We start from the raw sequence: 20050 nt of genomic DNA, 5'->3' as shown, positions 1-20050 counted from the left end.
CCTTGTAAACCGGCTTCTGAGATGATGTTTGATTACAAGATGGGGGTGGAAGGCAGAAATGGATTGTTTGAATTTTAGCAGAATGGAAACTTCAGTCACTTTTAAAATTTAAGAGGAATCTGTAGTACTCACACAGTCATCAATAGCTCTTCCAAGAATACCCTTGTATTTCAGAGTAGAGCAGTTACACTGCTAAGGATGAGAAGAGACAGGTGCATGTGTGTTAGCAGAATTTGTGGCTAGGATGCTCGTGTAAAGACCCACTTGGGGAGCCCTGCCACTCTTACCAATAGGAAAATGCAGACCTCTGCTGTGGTACATTCTCACAATGGAGTACTATGCAGCAATGATTGATGATCGTGTACCACCTCATGTGGCAATATCTTGTGTTAAGTGAAAAAGGCCAAACACAGGAGGGTGTGATCTGGATTAAATTACAGAAGAAGCCAAAGAAGACAAAAATAACTTGTGTTGAGAACATATAAGATGCCATTGCTAGGCTGGGGTGGGATCCTCAGGGATGCTGTTAAAGTGTTAAAAGTTTTGTTGTTCATATTAGTTACTTTACTGTTGCTGTGATAAAAAACCAACTTATGTCAGGAAGTGTTTACATTGTTTCACAGTTCAAGGATACGGTCCATCATTGCAACAGGAGCGTGAGGCAGCTGGTCATGTTGCATCCACAGCCAGGAAGCAGAGATGGATGCTGGTGCTCAGCTCACTTTCTCCTTTTTATTCAGTCCAGGACCTCAGCATAGGGAATGGTGCCTCCCACATTCAGATGGAACTTTGAAAACCCCTCATAGGCGCACCCAGAGGTTTGTCTCCTATGTGATTCAAAGTCAGTTTAGCAATTAATATTGATCATCAGATTCCTTCATTGTGTACCAGGAGTTTGTGGGGGTAAAGATGCAGGAAATCAAGCATCATGTAGCATGGTTGCTCTTGGTAGCAGCATTAACTTTAAAATAAAGGATACTTGGGAGGAACATGTTGAGGTGTCCAATGCAATGCAGCAGGCTTTCAGGAATTTCCTGTGTGTGTCAGCCATGTCTCCTTCCTCTCCCTCATTTATCAGAGTGAACACATGGCCATGTGCATTATGATTTCTCCTGGCCTGAAGGAGCTCTTTTTGAATGGACATAATACAAATGCTTACTTTATGCCCTTACTAGATGATCCATTTGAATGGACATAATACAAATGCTTACTTTATGCCCTTACTAGATGATCCAACTCTCAACTGATTCAATATCAGTTTTGGGCCCTAAAATTTTTAAATCTGCTGGGCGGTGGTGGTGCATGCCTTTAATCCTAGACTCGTGAGGCAGAGGCAGGCAGATCTCTGTGAGTTCAAGACCTGGTCTACAAGAACTAGTTCCAGCACAGCCTCCAAAGCCACAGAGAAACCCTGTCTCGAAAAACCAAATAAATAAATACATAAATCTGACATTCCCAGAAGTCATGTCCTTGAAGCCTTACCAACCTGACTGCCTAAACAAGAGTTGATCAAGGACAACTACAGTAGACATTCTAACATGGATGGGAAAAGCTCTTAAAGCCTCAGTCACACACAAAGAACTACAAGCCACTAAGGAATGCCAACGAGAGTGGAGGAAACAGTCTTCCCAGGAAAGGGAAGAGCACACCAACTGGTTATCCAATGCCAAATAGTTATCCCTGGAAACAGTCATATAAACAACATTATACATACTGAGTGCATTATATTTAGGAATATATATGTGTGTGTGTGTGTGTGCGCACACTTGCTCTATATATATACATATACATATATATGTAACAGTAATTAATGCAAAAAGAGGCCTTGGATTTGAAAAAGGGCAAGGAGGGGTATATGGAAGGAAGGAAGGGAAGGGTAAAATGTAATTTTGTTACAATCTCAAAAGTAAAAGAAAGAATAAAAAGTAAACCTTGGAACAAGAGGGAATGAACTGTGAATCTATAGAAGCTTGGAGGATGCTCCAAAATTATTTGTTAAAAAAGACTTAGTTCTAGAAGGTCACATCCTGTACAATTCCTTTAATGTCACATTTGAAATTATGAGATTTTGGACATACAGAGGAGAATAGTGGTTGCCAGGGATGAGGGGTTTGGGGCAGAAGGAAGGGAGGTTTGGCTGTGAAAGGGAACAGGAAGAAACAGAACTAAAGGGTCTGGATAGTGGTGATGGGCATGTATGTACCACATGTCATGGTATATACATACATACATACATACATACATACATATCCACTTATACACAGAGACATGAACATGTGTGCATGCCCATACACATATACACATACAAACATATGGACACATGTGGACATTCACGCTCGTGCGTGCACACACATACACACACATATATGTACACATAAATGAGCATAAATGCATGCATAGACATGTACAGACATACAGGCATATATGTACACACACATATGATGTGGATAAAACTGGGAGACTCTGAATGGGGTCTGTGCTGGGCCCACATCTACATTCCACATGGGATTCACTCTATGGAGAGGCCCCATCACGTTGCATGAGGATGGTCCAGCCAAGGCTGGAGAGACTGTGCTCTGATAACCACAAAGGAAATGACAATCACCTTTGTCGAAGTTCCAATGAAAAGTCTTAATTATTAATAGGATGGCAGTGGAGGCTTCATTGACAGACCTGCTAGAGCCATTTCCTGTAGGAAATGAGGAGTTTCTTAGAAAATCTGCTGGTTGTGTGAGTGACTCCAGAGATAATTAGTTTATTCCTTGTTTGTATGATGTTTTTAAATGCACCATACTCAAAGTCAGATATACACGATATGCTGTCATCATATTCTCTTAGGTCCAGATTGCAAAGATTATGAGGCACATTTTGATTACCTGTAAGAAAGTGCCTTCTGGGCTTATTTATACTCAATGGAAGATCTCCTTTAGAATTAGTTTTTAAAGTGATGTTTATTTAGTGTGTGTATGCACTTGTGTGTACACACCACAGTGTTCCTATGGAGGTCACAGGACAGCTTTTAGGAGTTGGTTCTCTCACCACGTGAGGCCTAGAGATGGAATTGATGTCATCAGGCTTGGCACCTAAGGGTGTATCAGGAAGGACCTTTACCTGCTGAGCCATCTCTCTGACCCTGAGTTTTGTTTTGTTTTTCAATCACTCTGTGTTAGTGACTGTTCTCACTAATGCCATTGAATATCTGACAAGAATCAGCTAATAGATTATCTTTTTTTAAAAAGCTTTGTCCTTGGAGAATTCCATACCTGTATACAGTGACGCATGATTATGCGCACCCGCTGACCTCTTCCAACTCTCCCTGGATTCCCAGACACATCCCCTCCCTGACCCTTTTCTTCATTCTATCCATAATGTATGGGAACCATTGGACTTGCCACCCGTGTATCTGATTCTGTGCTTGTATGTGTGTTTGTGTACATGTGTGTGTGCTTCTGTGTATTTGTGTGTATATGTATTTTTGGGTGTTTCTGTTTGTGAATGTGTTTGTGTGTACATGCATGCACATGTGCACGAGTGATTGTGTGTGTGTGTGTGTGTGTGTGTGTGTGTGTGTGTGTGTTTGTAGTTAAGAGTAGAATACTGGCCCACAGCCCTGGACTTCACAGTCAAGTAAGGAGTAGTAACTAGTATATAAATGCGATAACTTACATGGAATGAAAGCCATCCTCCAAAGACACATTTCCATGGTACATCACTGTAATTAGCATCATTAACAGTAATCTGGAGATGGAATTAAGAGGATATTCTCAGTGGGTCCATCTGATTCACTGCATCCCTATCCTGGGTGATCTCCCTATGGCATCCAAGCATGTTTTGATCGAAAGCACAGTTAGCAGCGTCAGACTTTGGTTTTAAAAATTTATTCCACCAAGCCAGCCATTCGTGTTGACTGTGTATTCCGGTGGCTCGAGAGCCTCCACTGAAAAAGAGCAGCAGGCTGTTACAGTGCTGGTAGCCACCTTGTAAAACAACTCCCCTCCTATGCTGCAGTTTGGCAGCCTCTCTCAGCAGTAAACAGAGCCCTGCAAGTAGCTGGGTGGGAAATGGGGGTGGCACGCTTCCATCTAAAGCCAGCCAGGAACTGTGGCCAGAGTTGTCTTAGGGTAGGCAGCCTTAAAAGGGGGCTGGTGAAGCAGGATGAGACCCCATTATTTAATTTCCTGGCTTTAGTTCGGGCTTTTTTTTTTAAAATGGTCTGTCTCAGGTTTCCTATAAAACCTTTGATTAGCTCCTGAGAAACTTACTCGCAGCTAAGCAGAAGTTTAAATATACCTGGGCATCAGAACACAGCCTCACATCTTTCGATTCGTTTTAAGAGTGCTGGGTGGCAACTTCTCGGGGGCAGTTGGGAATCCAGAAGGGACACAAGGAGTATAGTCATATCAGACACTGAAGTCAGCCTCAGAGGCTGGTCCCAGATGTGTTCGCACCCTTAAAACATCTTTTAATTGGAGTCTCTTTGAGACACAAAGTCCTAATCGTTTCCCAAGTGTGTCTTGAAGTTTCACTTAGGGAGACTATTTCCGTGATGATTTAAGGCAGTCTATAGCCATTCGATGCCTTTCAGTGGGATGGCATATTCGTCAGGAATGTGTCTGACATTCCAGTATGTACTGACAAGATTGCAAAGCAGTGATTCATTGACTTTGATCAAAATTACTCCAGAGATGGGGCTTCGAGATGGTTCTGTGATTAAAGCACTTGCTATGCAAACATGAGAAAAAAAAAACTACATATAGTATTTCATAACGTGTTCATTAATCTATTCCAAGATGCCATAATTACCATGTTTAACCCTAGAAAATAAGAGCCACCCATTAGAGGAGGTCACATGAAAATGGCAATAGGAATGGGAAGTGTGGGGGGGCAGACATAAGTTAGCTTCATAGTGGGAATTCATCTCATGTCATTCTACACAGTTGTAGAATGCAGGCAGCTGCTTCTTCCTCATGCTTATGAGACAAAATTACACTGTGAGGATACAAATCAAGAGCCACAGGATGAATCCAAACTGGTTACCAGACAGACACACAGGAGAACTGAAGGGAATTCCTTTGCCCATGAGCATGGAGAGAAGCATGGCTTTCCTTACCTTTGCTGATTTCCCTTCTGTGTGTATCTATGTTCTCAGCTGTCTTGGGTAGTTTCTGTCAACTTGATACAAGATTGAGTTGTCTGAGAAAATGCCCTCATCAATTGGCCATTTTAGTGTTGGGCATTTTAGTGATTAATTGTTGACTCAGGAATGCCCCACCCACTGTGGGTGGTGTTACACTGGGTCTGGTGAACCTAGGTTATATGAGCAAGTCATTCAGAGCACACCAGCAAGCAGCTATCCCTCATGGCTTAAGCATCAGCTCCTGTCTCCAGGTTTCTGCCCTGGCTTCTCTGGATGGAAGGCTGTTAGCTGTGAAGTGAAATGAACCCTTCTTTCCCAAGTTGCTTTTGTTTATGGTGTTTATCACAGCAATAGATGGCAAAGTAATTTATAACTAAAGATCTGTCAATCAAACACACAAAGGAAGCAGAATTATAAAAGTATTTTATGTCTTTATCCATAAGGAGGGTGTCAATCAAGCTCATATTTTAAGGCCATGAAAATACTAATCGGCCTCACCTTGCTGGACTGTTGAGTCCAGAAGATGTATTTTTCCACAGCTCTGCTGTCAGGATCATGCATTCTTAACTCTATAGCCAGCAATGGATGAGGGACTGTGCAGAGAGAACACAGGAGGAGTTCATAGGAAACGCATGGAAGCAAAGGATGTATGCGATTGGATGGGAAGATGCTTCATGGCTTAGTTGTCCAGTTTCCTGTGTTGGTCTATCCTATTGGAACACCCTTATTAGTATCATGATCCTTCTGTTCATAGTCTCCGATTCCATGGGTGATATAACTCAGTTCTTCCGTGAGACATACATTACAGGAAATAGTTGAATTTTGCTTATGTTAACAAATTAATCTAGTATATTTTCCTGCCACTGTGATAAATAGCATGACCAAAAGCAAACTATGGAGGAAAGGGTTTGTTTGGCTTACATTTCTAGGTCACAGTTCATCATTCGGGGGTCCATGAAGAGACTGAAGTCAGAACTGAAGGAGGACCACAGAGGAATGCTGCTTACTGGCTCACTCAGAGCCCCATGCTCAGCTAGCTTTCTAATACAGCACAGGACCACATGCCTAGAGAATGGTGCCACCCACAGTGCCCTGAGCCCTCTCATGTCAATCACCAGTCAAGGCAGTCTTTTATAGGCCTACCCACAATCTCACTGTGGCAATTCTTCAAGTTTCTATCTTCTCAGGTGACTCTAGTTTGTGTCAGGTTGACAATAAAAATAATCTGGGACACAACTCAATCAAGATTGAAGTCACTTAGAAGGCACAGGTGGTTTTGCCTACTTGGGGAGTCTTTCATGCCTGGTCTCTGAAGTAATTTGAGTACAACTTCCTTTTGTCCCCCACCGATCTCCTCTGTGTACCCTTGATTATGTCCATCTCCAAATTGTTAAACTTCAAGGCACTCAGGGTAAGCTCTTCAGTATATGAATTTGGGGGGGGTCACAGAATGGACCTAATACCTTTCCAAATTCCCTTTTCCTACAGGAACCTCAGTGAAGAGGCCCAATTTTTCCCTTGTTCCCACCATGCATCTGTGTCCACCCTGAGTTTAGACCATGGGGTACCAGGCTGGTAGGACACCCTGGGAGGTGGTAAAGACAATTGTTAGCAAGAGTACACATCAGGCCAGTTTCAAATGAAATCCTCTTAGACTCTAAAGACCTGGAGTACCTATGGTGTGTTAGTGAGCTGAGTACCTCGCTTTAAACAGAAACATCATGTGAATACATGGCGATGGTGGCATGTAGTTCTTGTCTGTGTCTAACAGTCAGGGAAGAGGTCAGAATTCAAAAGCACACATGAAGAAGTCAGTCTTTAGACTTCTCACAGTTCCCCATAAGCACTAAATGAAGTTTATGTGAAGCTTGAACCGCAGTTTCAAATACGAGCTAATCACACCCAAAGTCTAGACCACTCTCACAGTATGTACAATATATGACTCTAAATACTTGGCACACTGGCCTCATTTAATTAGTACTGCTTGTGAGAGGGTGACCTCATACACACGTGCCTGTCACCACTGTGCTCTTTAAGTGGGCGTTGCAATGACTATGTGAATGACACACACAGGAGTTCACTGTGCACACTACACACCACATCTCCTGGATGCCTGGAATCTGCCTGCCTGGGGAGAACCCTGGGCCAGTGGAGCAGAACTTCTGGGTGGTATTCAGGTGACTTGCCCCTTACCTGAACAGGGCAATAGGCTCAAAGGGCCCATTCTTCATACATCTTCCTCCATCGGATGAAGTATCCATTGATCCATAACTAATGGTTTTCTGCTGCTCAAAATCAGCTCTTCTCCATTTGGCTTTACAGTGGAATCTTGAGAGGAATTCTCTGAACACTGAGTTCATGGCCATCATATATCCCAGACTACATAGCTAACCTACAGTCTGTGGAGACAAGACCTCCTCAGTATTGTCTGGAAACATTAGGCATAGCCAATATACAGCTGGTCTTCTGAAATGCCTCATGAAACACGGGGTTTGTCAGTGGTATAGACACAACTCCATATGTAAATCCTAAGCCAAATTGCTTTATGATGGGGTTGTTTGTAAACTGTTCCATATTTACTGATTGCTGTGCTGAATAACTGATTGGATTAATATAAGGTTGAGCATAATATGTATTTTGTTGATTAATCTCTTTTACATAAAGCAGCAAATTGCTGCTGAACTTGTTGCAGCAGAAGTTACAGGACAGATGGGTCACAGCACAGCTCCCATTCCTGAGACGAACATGTTGATGGGGATTTGAGCCATTGAGGAAATTCCTCTCGTCGACCAGGCAGGGACCTGGCTAAACAAAGAACTTAGGGCAACTGCTTTTTACTAGCTTTGAAGTGGGCTCTTTGTCCTGTTTCCAAGAATAGTATTCCAACTGCTTAGCCCTTTGTGGGGCTCCTCCCACTGTAGAACCTTCCCCTGGCTTCATCTAATGATGACTGTCAGTATTATCTTTCAAGTCACACCTGTGGCCCAGGATAATCTTATGCCAGGACCTTCAATGTACTGCAAAGTTCTTTTTGCCATATAGGGTGGCAGTGACAGACTCTATGGTTAAGAACATAGGCAACTTTGCTGCCTCTTGATTCTTGATTAAGGGATGACCAGCCCAGGGAGGTTGAATTCACAGCTGTCTGTTTTTCCTTGAAATCTGATGTCCCTGAGAGTGTGGTCTCCTAGGGAGCAGAAGCCTTTCCAAGTGTGATCACTTGGCACCATGGACACAGAAGAGCATGGATCACAGGTGGCTTCTCCAGTTCTTGTCTGTGACCCACAATTGGGAAGGAGGTCGGAATTCAAAGTCATACATTGAGAAATTGATCTTCAGCCTCCCCCAAGTTCCCATGCACTAAATGGAGCTTATGGCAAGCTTGATACCCATTTTTAAATGCAAGTTATCACCTCCAAAGTCTTGGTCATAAACTCTTATACATATAGCCCTAAACCCTTTGACATAGTGATCTTGATCAATCACTGATAGAATGGCTTCATACAGCTGTGCATGTCACCATTGAGATTCATAAGGTACTGTACTACAGGATTGATGGCACCTAGAGTTCAATGTACCCTGTGCACACCATATCCTGAGGTCTGACAGTCACTCAAACCATAGTCCTGATGAAGGGACATTGTATAGTGTGCAAATCTGGGGCCTTCAGAGTCCTAGTTTCCTTTCCAGTTGCTAGAATAAAATGCCTTAATAGAAAGGAACTTAGAGGAGAAGGGGCTTATTTCAGTTCATAATTGCAGGTTTACAGGCCATCATTGTGGGGAAACTAAGGCATGAACTTAAAAACATTAGGCACATCACACCTACAGTCAAGAGTAGAAGGTAGTGAATGCACACATGTTTGCTTTCTTGCTTGTTTGCTCGCTTGCTTACTTGCTTACTAGTGCTCAGCTCTGTTTCTCCCCTCATATACAGTTAAGGACCCCATGCCTAGGGAAATGGGGCCACCCTCAATGAACTGGGCCTTCCCACAATGATTAACTTAATTAATACAATCTCCCAAGGACATGCCCATGAACCAACCCAGAGTAGATAGTCCCTCATTGAGACTCTTTTCCCAGTGATTCTAGGTCATGTTAACCATCATAGCAGTTAAGTCTGACACACCCTAATTAGTGCCATAATCAGGATTCTATACTGGGTACATTTCATTCCAGAGTCTATCAACCACCACACTGAACAACACAAACTATAGATGTCAAAGTTGAGCCATGAGGCTGGGAAGAAACAAGAGGGCACTTATTTCTGTTTCCGTCTCATGCTACTGGCAATAAACACATACAACTTGTTGGATAAAACAAAGCAAACAAGCTAATTCCTCTCTCCCTTGTGGCTTCATAGAATTTTAGTAAATCACCCATCATATCCCAAACCAAAACGGAAAAGGCAATGTTGACTTGAAGTTTATCTTTAATTATATTTAAATCACAAAGCCTAACTGAATGTATTGGCATTTATACCAAGAAATTAATTGACATTCCATTAACCTCAAGCAGCAAATTAATTCTTCAGCCTCAGACCTTGGGCACTGGAAGCCTGAAGCACAATTATGTATTGATCATGGGCGGTGGCGTGACAATCTCACGTGGCAGCTTAAAGAAACAGAAACCTCTTTTTTGTAGGAGGAATTACCTACATACATATTTGAATTAATTTTATTACAGGGTAATAAAACATCTCAGCCTGTGAGCTCTGTCATTTGTCATGTCAGATGGGAGCTGAGAAAACCATTAGTAGATTTAGCACTGGTCATCACTATCAATTAATAACCCTTTTGTGAATTTTCATTTGAACATGAGAGCTGTTTTTAGTTCAGCAATTCAATCCAATGGCATGCTTAAAGAGATCGGTGGATATAGAACAATAATGTCTATAGATCTTTTATTTCAGTGTGGCAATAATACTGTAGGATGTATACGTGCCTCAAATATCAGGTATGCTTTGGCTATTGGGTGCAGGTGTGTGTGTGTGTGTGTGTGTGTGCATGTATGTGTGTGATACATCTTGACTTTCTGCTGAGGATATCACACAGCCATGGTGAGGCTTTCCCACTTCCAAGCACCAAGATACATGTAAAGACACTGTAACCTCCCTTCATGTCTGTCATCCTTTGAGTTGCCTGGTGACATTCTGCTTAGATGAAGTGCAAAGAAATTATGCTTTGTTTATTTTAACTTAAAAATAATAAATAGTTGCAGTGGGGTCTAGGAATCAGAGTCTCCAGATGTAGTAGTAGAAATAGTTCCAATTAAAATTTTGGAATGTGAAATCTCACAATGCACACATCCCTAAACTGCTAGAACGCTGATAGTGTTTTCACACAAAGTTAACCCATCACAGACCCTTCCCAAGTCCCCCAAGAAGAGAGAGAGGTTCAGATATTCGGGAACTAACTACATGTCATTGGCTCGCTCACATTTCTTGCCAATCCCACCTTACTCTGAGTTTTCAGTTCCTGCCCAAGTTGCACTGAGGGCTAACGCTTCATCATAAATGCTGAGCATCCAAGGTACCTGTTTATGCAGACAAGATGTGGTCTCGAACAGTCTGCAGCCCTGGCAAGGATACTAATGTGTCTGTGGCATACAGATTGGATTTCTTTCTTTTTTAGGGAAAAAACTTCCAACAAAAAGAAATGTATAAAAATAAAATATCTCTCTATCTCCAAGCGAATATGTTTAAGAAAATGTCACGAAGTGGAGATGAAGGATTTAGTGATATTTTTCTCCCTCTGTTTGTCTGCTGTAGCAATTCCAGCTCAAGTGTGGAAAATGCCTTCCTCTTGGGAGTGGAGGGGGCTCCCCAAAGATGTCAAGGGCACTTGCTGCTGTTACATAGAATTTTGCCTCTTGCAAACAGCTGATTTCCCATCCTCCATCTTGGCTCTCACCCCCCTCCCTCCCTCCCTCGCTCCTTCTCTCCCTCCCTCCTTCTCTCCCTCCCTCCTTTGGAACAGGGAAAAGCCTTCTTGAACTATGGATTAACAGGTGAAGTATGCTGTAAAAGATCATTTAAGTCAATCCAGGTAAAACAGAGGTGGCAATACAGTTAAAATAGTTACAAAGGGAGTCAGATTGGGAACTTGCCTTTTAATAAATGAAACTTAAAACCTAGGAGGTGGGGTTATTTCACCTCAAATACACTGATCGTATAATTAGAATGCTGGGCTTGTTCTTGAAGACTGATATGAATATTGCCTAAGTGGGAGAGGGTCTCTCTTGCAAAGGAAACCCCTTCCATTTAGGACCGTTTTGAATGAGTAACTGCATTGCTTGTAAACTTTTCTTGGGTCGACATGAACAAATCTGTACACCCTAGATAGGGCACCCTAAACAGAACAAATAAGCAATTTCACTCAAGCCTAGCTGCAATTTAATTGGGGTAACCCACAGGGGTGAGGATGAAGGGTTACCTACAGGAACATGAGCGAGGGCTACCTACAGAACCATGAAAGAGTGGTTATTCATAGGAGCATGTATGAAGGGTTACTCACAGGAGCACAGGCAACTTATGGATATCTATTGCACCAAAGCAAAGCTTCATCCTGCCAGAAATAGCTATTTGCTTGTGTATTCTCTATGAAGTATGGGTCCATGTGAGCCATCCCTTGCATAACCAAATGTCAATGGTCCAAATCTTGTGTGGGTCTCCCCCAAAAAAATCACAGCTGCTGAGGGTTCAAGAAGACATGGACCATGTCCTATCCAGAGCATCTCACTGCCTCCATCTCTGTCACATTTCTCTCCAGGGCTTCTGCTTCATATCTTTGAGATGATAATTTGAATTGCAAAGGATCAAACTGGTCAAACTTTGCGTTGAATTTTACTTTTCAACACTGCCGTATCCTATTTGTCAGTCATTTTGTGTATAAATCCAGTAATACAGGCAAGTCCTCCTCTGGAGACTTGACCGTGTCCTAGGTCAAGGCTGGCTATGTCACTGTCCCTCCTGATAAACTAGGATTGCTGTTCTGCATGCAAGGGCAGGGCTTAAGATGACAAACGTATGAAGGATGCTTGCACTTAAGAAAGATCCCCCACTCCAATTAACATCTGTAGTTCTGCAGAGATTTTTGTGAAACCCATAATTCATCTACAAGAATGTCCCTTTCCTTCTTTTATTTTTCCTTTTTATTGAAGCTTGGCCTATTGCTCTATTTCAGTTGAGATCATCTTGTACTTTTTAGTACCTAAAAAAAAATCCTGGTATATGAATTCTCACCCTAACGGCAGCCTTTATAATAGGGCCTGCCTATGCAAACTTCTATCATTCTACTTCTCTTGTTGTTCCTATCCAGAATAGCCCCGGGTCAACTCTTATATATGAACTTTCTCATTAGCAGTGGGGAGAAGTACTTGACTAGTTCAAGTTCTCTTGTACAGAAGTATCTATGTCATGAAGTAAATACCATTTTATTGTTTTTACAGGTTATTAATTTGACATTTTTTCTCATGATAAAGATCAGGAATTGGCAAGCTTTTCCTGTAAGGGGTGAGACAGCAATATGCCAAGCTTTGTAGACCATGCATGCTCTATGATGCATAAACTTTTTTTTTCAAAAATTAACAGTCTAATACTTAATTTTAGCTCAAAACTGGTACATAAGCAAGCTATAGCTTGCAGGCAACTGGCCAGCCATAGATGGATGCTTGGCAGTAGGTCTAAAGACTTGTGTGGCCTTCCTGCAAACCACTCTCCTGTACCTCTGGCTCCAGTCAGCCCCAGAACTCTTAAGATTCCAGTCACACCACACAGGTTGCCTCAGTTTCCACTGTACCATCTTGTTCCCTGCACATACAACATACAATCCCTGGCCCATGAGCTCCCCTTCCTTTGAAGATCTCTCTCTCTCTCTCTCTCTCTCTCTCTCTCTCTCTCTCTCTCTCTCTCTCTCTCTCTCTCTCCTTTTCTTCCCCCGAATGACTCTGACTCTGGTCACAAGAGAGTCCATGAGACGACAAATTTATAGAGACAAAAAATCTCATTATAAAGCACATACATTAAAGGAGTTGTGCATATTTTACTTACTCATAAAAGGTCTTATACTGAAAATGGTAATGAAGAAGTTAGAAAAAAAAGTGCCAGTAATGGAAAACTTTAATGACATGATAATGTCTAAGGAGAAACAATTTGTTTGAGTGATATCCCCATTTTAATCTTGAGAACGAGATGTGAAGGAGGATGCTGAAAAGGAGAACAGGGGTCCTTCCATGTGGGAGACATCTGGTCACTCAGGTCTGCATCAGATGCAAATTTCCCAAATGCCGCTGAAGACGAGGACCGCAGTGATGTGGGGAGTCCTTGTAAAGGGGGGCTGAGCCTAGAGTGAGGCCCTCTGTGCCTTCATTCATTCCCCACTCCTGTTTCTGCAGAACGTTTGTTAATTGCCTTTGATTTCTATCCTAGCTTGTCTATTGCTGTCATAATACTTTGACCGAAAGCAATCTCGAGAGGAAAACATTTTTACTAGTCTAACCCTCACTGAGGGAGGTCAGGGCTGGAACCCAGAAGCAAGAACTAAAGCACAGATCATGGAGGAGTGCTTCTTACTGGCTTGCTTCCCGTGGCTTGCTCAGCCTGCTTTCTTACACAGTCTAGGACCACCTGCCCAGAGATGGAACCACCCACAGTGGGCTATGCCCTCTCACATTAGTCACCTACCAAGAAAATACACTACAGGCTTGTCCACGTGCCAATTTGGTAGGGGCATTTTCTCAATTTCTTCCTAGATGACCCACCCCAGCCTGTGTCAAGTTGACAAAACAGAACAATATCCTCTTATTTTGAAAATTCCTTCATTTTCCATAGGAGAGTCAATAAGATGAAGATTTGTTAGTGTATGAATGTTTGAAGAAGTATTTGTAACACTCCATTGAGTGCCTTATGAGGGAAGACCCAGCCCAAAACAATGGTCCTTCCTACAAAGTGTAGCAGCCACAAGGGGTGCTAGACTATGAGCATTGCTCTCACCTTGACTCCTTTAGAGGTAAGGGCTGGTTCATCCAACTTAGGCACCAACAGTCTCTGCTAAATAGTGAGGTCCCAAAAAATAACCCCCCAACGGGCTCTAAAAACTCCAAAAGAATTATACTAGTTACTTTCCTCATTCCTGAGAAGTTTACATGGCTCACTGCCTCAGGGATGACAGTCTGTTGTAGAGGGGAAGGCATATGACAGGTGGCCTATGATCTAAACTGTTCATATCTTGGCCAATCATGAAGCAGAGGCCAGAAGTGAATATCACCATCAAGGTCCATCCCTGGTAGCTAGTTTCAGTCCCTAGCCCTCACTTCAGAAGATTCACCAGTCTCCCTAGGCAGTGCCACTTGCTAAGGAACAAATGTTCAAATATATCCAAACCATAACAGGAACTATCCAAGGAAAGCCAGACATGGGTCATTAACAATGAAAGCATTTAGAATAGGGGTTTAGGCACGGGGTGATGGGGCATCTAGACAATCCTATGAATCACCATTTCTAACCTAATATCACACATCTTACACTCAGGTAACCTTTTAGAAAGTGTATGGCAAGGGGTACTTGGAATATATATCAAAGGGTTCCCTAAGCAAAGAGTCGCTGTGTCCTAGACCAGTCCCCCTCCCACCCCAACCCTCCACCTCTGGCTTTATTTTTGTTTCCTAAAATTTCACCAATTTTTCCTTCAGAGAGCCATCTGGAGCAGCCTAAAGTTGGGAGTGAAATTTCACTCTCTGTGTCCCCCCACCCACTTCACCATGCTACCACAGCACTCACACACACCCTGGAAGCCAGACTCCCATGTGGGTGGTAGCAGAGTGAAGTTGGATGACTAGAATCCTTCTTAGGCCATACCATAACATATTGGTTTCTAATCCATAAGAAAGAAAAGCAAATACGGATATTATTAAGATGTGTTGACTAGTGTCCTGGATAAATTGTCAGCTTGTCATGCCTAGAGTCACCTGGGAGCCGGGAACATAAACTAAGGGATTGTCTTGATCAGATGGGCTTTGGTCATGTCTGTGAGAAACACTATTGATTATTGATGCGGAATGGCCACTCCCTCTGTTGAGGCGCTATCCCTTGGCAAGTTGGTCCTAGGCTATACAACAGTGCCAGCCGAGCATGATCTCAAGGGCAAGCCAACAACCTGCATTCATCCATAGGCTCTGCTTCAATTCCTGTTTGAATTCCTGCCCCAACTTCTCCCAATGATAGACTTTGAAGTGTAAGTTAAGTAAACCCTTTCCTCCCCAGGTTGCTTTTGTTCAGAGTATTTTATCAGGACAACAGAAAGGAGACTGGAAGACTTAGTAACTTGAGTTCTCGGCTATTAATATTGCTCCCACTCAAGGGTCGAATGTCTGTGTGGTGTTTGATCTCTCCAAATGCAACGTGTGATAATGCGTTCACAGCTAATGCTCTAGTTTTCATGCCTCCACTTTGATTTACTGACACATCACAGGTCTCAGAGAGTTGGCAGAGGACCCTAAAGGCAAAGTTGATTTCAAAGTGTCTCGAAACAAATCCCTTTCTCTCTCTCTGTTGTGGCTCGAAGAGTATATTTGAAGGGTCTGTGACACAGCTTCAGTTGCCAACCTGACACACCAGGGAAGAAAAAACCTCGCTTGAGGAACTGCCTCCATCATATTGGCACGTGGGCAAGTCTGTGGAGGCATTTAGTCAATTTATGTTTGTTGTAGAAGGGTTCAGCCCACTGTGGGTGGTACCATAGGTCCTGGTTTGAAAGCAGGCTGAGCAAGCCTAGGGAGCAAGTCAGTAAGCAGCACTCCTCCATAACCAATGCTTCAGTTCCTGCCTCCAGATTCCTGCCCTGATTTCCCTCTGTGATGAACTGTGACCTGTAAGCCAAATAAAACCTTTACTCTCCTCATTGCTTTTAGACAGTCTTTAGCTATGGAAAAGCAAATGAGGACAGCTGGATTCTTGACAGTTCTTTCCTTCCTGCTCTTTGGGATTTAAGATGTTAGTATTTCCTGTGTTCTCAGAGGGAAACTGTCATCTTTCTGTGTCTATAGTATTCCTTTATGGATGGTCTGTTGTGCTTCCTTGATAGTCATCAATTTGTCTGACTTCTGCTTGTCTTGAAATGTTCATGTTTCTCCCTCAGTTTTACAAGGCATAGCAACTTTGGATAATTTGGGTGATTTATTTTAGTAATTGAAATTTATTATTTATTCCATGCTTTCCTGACTTTTAGGGTTGCTGATAAGACATCAGTGTTATTCTAATGTTTCTGCCTTTGTTATGTGAGATGTGATTTGTCCATGACGGTTTTCAGTGCTGTTTGTGTTTTATTTGTGTTTTTTACTTTGTACTGTGATGTGTCATGGAGGGGTTCTTTTCATCATATCTGATTGGCTTCCAAATATGTCCTGTGTTAACATACCCATCTCTTTCTCAAAGTCTGGGGAACTCTCAGCTATAATTCCATCAAGCCCTTTAGACTTTGTTCAAGATCCCTTCTCTACCTCAGGGATTCTTACATTGGTCTCTTGAATGTTTCTAAGAGTTCTTGCACAACTTTGTCATTTGTGTTGATTTTTCTTTCTTGTATATGTTTCTACGAACTGTCTCAGCCTTGTCCAGTCTTGAAACCCACTCCTCTGACCAGGCTTGTCTGTGTCCAATGCTTTACATTGTCTTTTCTTTTAATTTTATTGGTAAATTATTTCATATCAAGGATTTGTGGTTCTATTCCAATGTATCGATTTACATGCTGACTTTTTCCTCTGTGTATTCAGATCCTTACTCCAAGGTAACAAGCATTTCATCCACTCTGGTCACTTTCTTGTCTGGGTCCTGAGTGGATCTTCTTACTTCATTCAACTGTTCACTGGAGTTCTTCTCATGGTCCTTGATTAGCTTTTAGATTAAGACTCTGATATATTTTTCTGAATTTAAACTATTTTATTATCTTTATTTTCTGGTATTGAGATGTCAGATTGTGAGATGTAATCCTGCCTTGCTGACTTCTGGCTTTTGTTCACTGCTTATGATTTACTCAGTTGCTAGGACATGTGTTCTTTTATTAGTTGTATTTTTCCTTGTTTTATTTTAATTTATTTTTCCCAATTCTGGGAATTAAACCCAGAGCCTTACAATTTCTAGGCAAGGACTCTGCCACTGAACCAAAACTACACTTCTTTTTGCCTTCTTCTATGTGAGTCTTATGATGGGTTGTCTTTTGTGGATTTAGGTCGGAGGTGGAGCTGACTGCAGTAGCGCATACAATGGGTTGACAGTGGTCCCAGGATTAATAACAGCATGAGAAGACATTTGTGACCACTACCCGTATCCTCTAGAATGTTAAGATACGGTGTCACTGGGGTTCCTATTGCAAACAAAACTACAACAACAATAAAAAAGCCCACAATTTGATTTCTAGTACTTTTAGAACTAATGGTCTCAATATTTAAGTAGTAAAGTAAAAAGGAGTAGGTAAGAGGGAAGGCAGAACAAGAGGAGAGTGTGTGGCTAGATACACAATGAATGCCAGGAAGAATACTGTATATTGGATATAGATGAAGAAAGGGAAGACAATGCAGGCTTTTCCAGTGAGACACAAATTAAGAGACAATGAATAACCAAAAGACAGTAGTGGACATTCTATGAACCCAATTTAAAAATCAGTTCAAATTAAAATAATAAGGGTTGGAGAGAGGGCTCAGTGGGTAAAGGTCTTGCTGCCAAGGCTTACAGCCTGAGTCCTGTCCCCAAGGAGTATGTAACAGAAGAAGAGAACCAGCCCCAAAACTTCCATTGACTTCCACATGTGTGTGATCACACACACACGCGCACACACACACACACACACACACACAAATGCAGTTCAAAAATAAAAATAAACAAAATAATTAAATTAAATAATACAATTAAATGAGTAATAAAATAGCTATGCATCGTGGTACACATCTTTACTTCCAGTATTCAGACAGTCGAAGCAGGTGAATCTCCGAGTTTAATGCCATCCTGGTCTACATAGAGAGTTCCAGACTGTCCAAAGATACACAGTAAGATCCTGTCTATAAAGAAATAGACCAGAAGATAATACACCCTTAGTCTGAATCCCTAGGAAGGTGTGCCTTCTCCGATGCTGACAGGGTGGGGCTCCTGGTGTCAGGCCATCAAATGAAGTTAGAGATGACTTCCAGCCAGAATTCCCTCTCTGATTTCCTCAGGTTGCACGTTACATCCCATCTCTGGTGCTTTGGGCTTGATCCAAGCAGCGCAGGGCTTTCTGTACCTGAGGCTCTGAGGATTGTGAAAGACCCCTGTGTTTGCCCTTTCCAGTCTCTTAGATTAACTGTAGCACATCCCCCCTCACACTTCACATGCTCCTGTAAGACTCCAGAGATGAGGGCAGGTGTTAGGGAGGTGGAGGGTGTTGAGGAAACCACCCTAACCACCTTCCTGCTGCTGTCACCTCCGTGTGTGTGTGTGTGTGTGTGTGTGTGTGTGTGTGTGTGTGTGTGTGCTGTCGAACATCTACGGCATCCGCCGGGACTCTGCACTGAGTTCTACTTACACTTCTACCAGCACTGGCTTTTTTCCTGTCCAGGAAGTGATGAAGATGCACTGTGCACTTTGGATCTCCCTATTTCAGACTCCTCTATCTGTCTTCTCCTACCCTGTCTACAGTCTACTGTGCTCTGCCCACCCTACCTTTACACCCACTCCCTGAAACATTGAATTCGGTTTCTGGTTTGAGTTTCCAGCATCCAAATGCCAGGCTCTAGTGATAGCTGGTACCCACTGTTTTTGAAATGTGCTTTTAACAGAACCCAGCCCAGTAAGAGCATCTTGGTATAAAATGGGGTGGGGTATGGGTACCTTTTCCTGCCTTTCTTGCTTCTGTTCTCTGTGGGTCTTTCTCTTGTTTCTGTATTGGTGGCTTTTATCTTGGCTTTTGTTCACCCAATCTCATGATCTCCAATCAGTCGTCTTAACCTTGTGTGTTCACGGTGGCTCTTTCTGAGCTTCCAAGTGAGAAATCGCATGTTTGGTGGTGTCATCAACATGTTTCCATAATCTGGGTCCTCTATGAAAAACACTGCTGATTTATAACAGTAAATGGCAGTGTTCAAAGGCACTTTTTTAAAGATGTAAAACTTGAGTCACTGGATACATATCTGCCCGCTAATGTTCCTGTAATAGCCCCTCTCAGACAACCCCTCTGAGCTCTCCCCTACATCTCTTTCATCTTCCCCTCAAGAAAGGCTGGCATGTAACCCATTTTCTTTCTCACCTGTCACATGGAAGAGCAGACATTGTACTAGAAAGAAACTTTGAAGAGACAGAAGTAGCCAGTTAAGGAAAGTAGCAAAGGTCTGCTAAAATAGCTCTGGTCATCTAGCCTGGATCCATTTCTGGAGAGGTGTGCTTACAGGAACTAAGATGTCTAGAAGCTAGCATTTGTCACAGCCACTCCTGTCTCCGGGTGATAGCTGATGATGTCTCCATGTTTGTCAGCAGTGGGCTCATCCCTGAGCCCACAATCTTGCCTGTCTTCTGTTTCCCTGCAATTCTGCATTACCATCAGTAGAACACAAGGCCATGGCACCCTTAAAATTCTGTGCATCTGACTCAACAGGCTGTGGCTTCGAGATAAGACCAATATAAACAGTGGGGATGTTTCTAGAAGTCAGGGAAAGAGCCATTCTTGGTGGGGAATGGGTTAGAGGGTGTTTGGAGAATATAGCCACTGTCCTGGGGATGCTAAATAGCTCAGAAGACGGGGATCCCCTTAAATGATAATGTCAGAGCCCTGGAAAGGACTGGCAAGAGTGCAGTTGGTGGCTTGTCCTTAAATTGCTCAAGCATTAGAGCACACATGCAGAGGTGCTGGTGAAAACCCACACTGACACAGGCGAGTTCTACAACTCAGTC

General features: G+C 42.6%; 1 protein-coding gene across 1 annotated transcript in view; it reads left to right on the top strand.

The window, feature by feature from the left end:
• Positions 1–20050, top strand: part of Tmem132d (transmembrane protein 132D) — a 585713-nt gene that overhangs the window by 397621 nt on the left and 168042 nt on the right. The gene's annotated exons all lie outside the window — the stretch shown is intronic.

Source organism: Mesocricetus auratus, unplaced genomic scaffold (genome assembly GCF_017639785.1).
Source record: "Mesocricetus auratus isolate SY011 unplaced genomic scaffold, BCM_Maur_2.0 Super-Scaffold_100025, whole genome shotgun sequence".
NCBI lineage: Eukaryota > Metazoa > Chordata > Mammalia > Rodentia > Cricetidae > Mesocricetus > Mesocricetus auratus.
The sequence above is the reverse complement of the archived record's forward strand: the minus strand, read 5'-3'. Positions and strand labels throughout refer to the sequence as shown.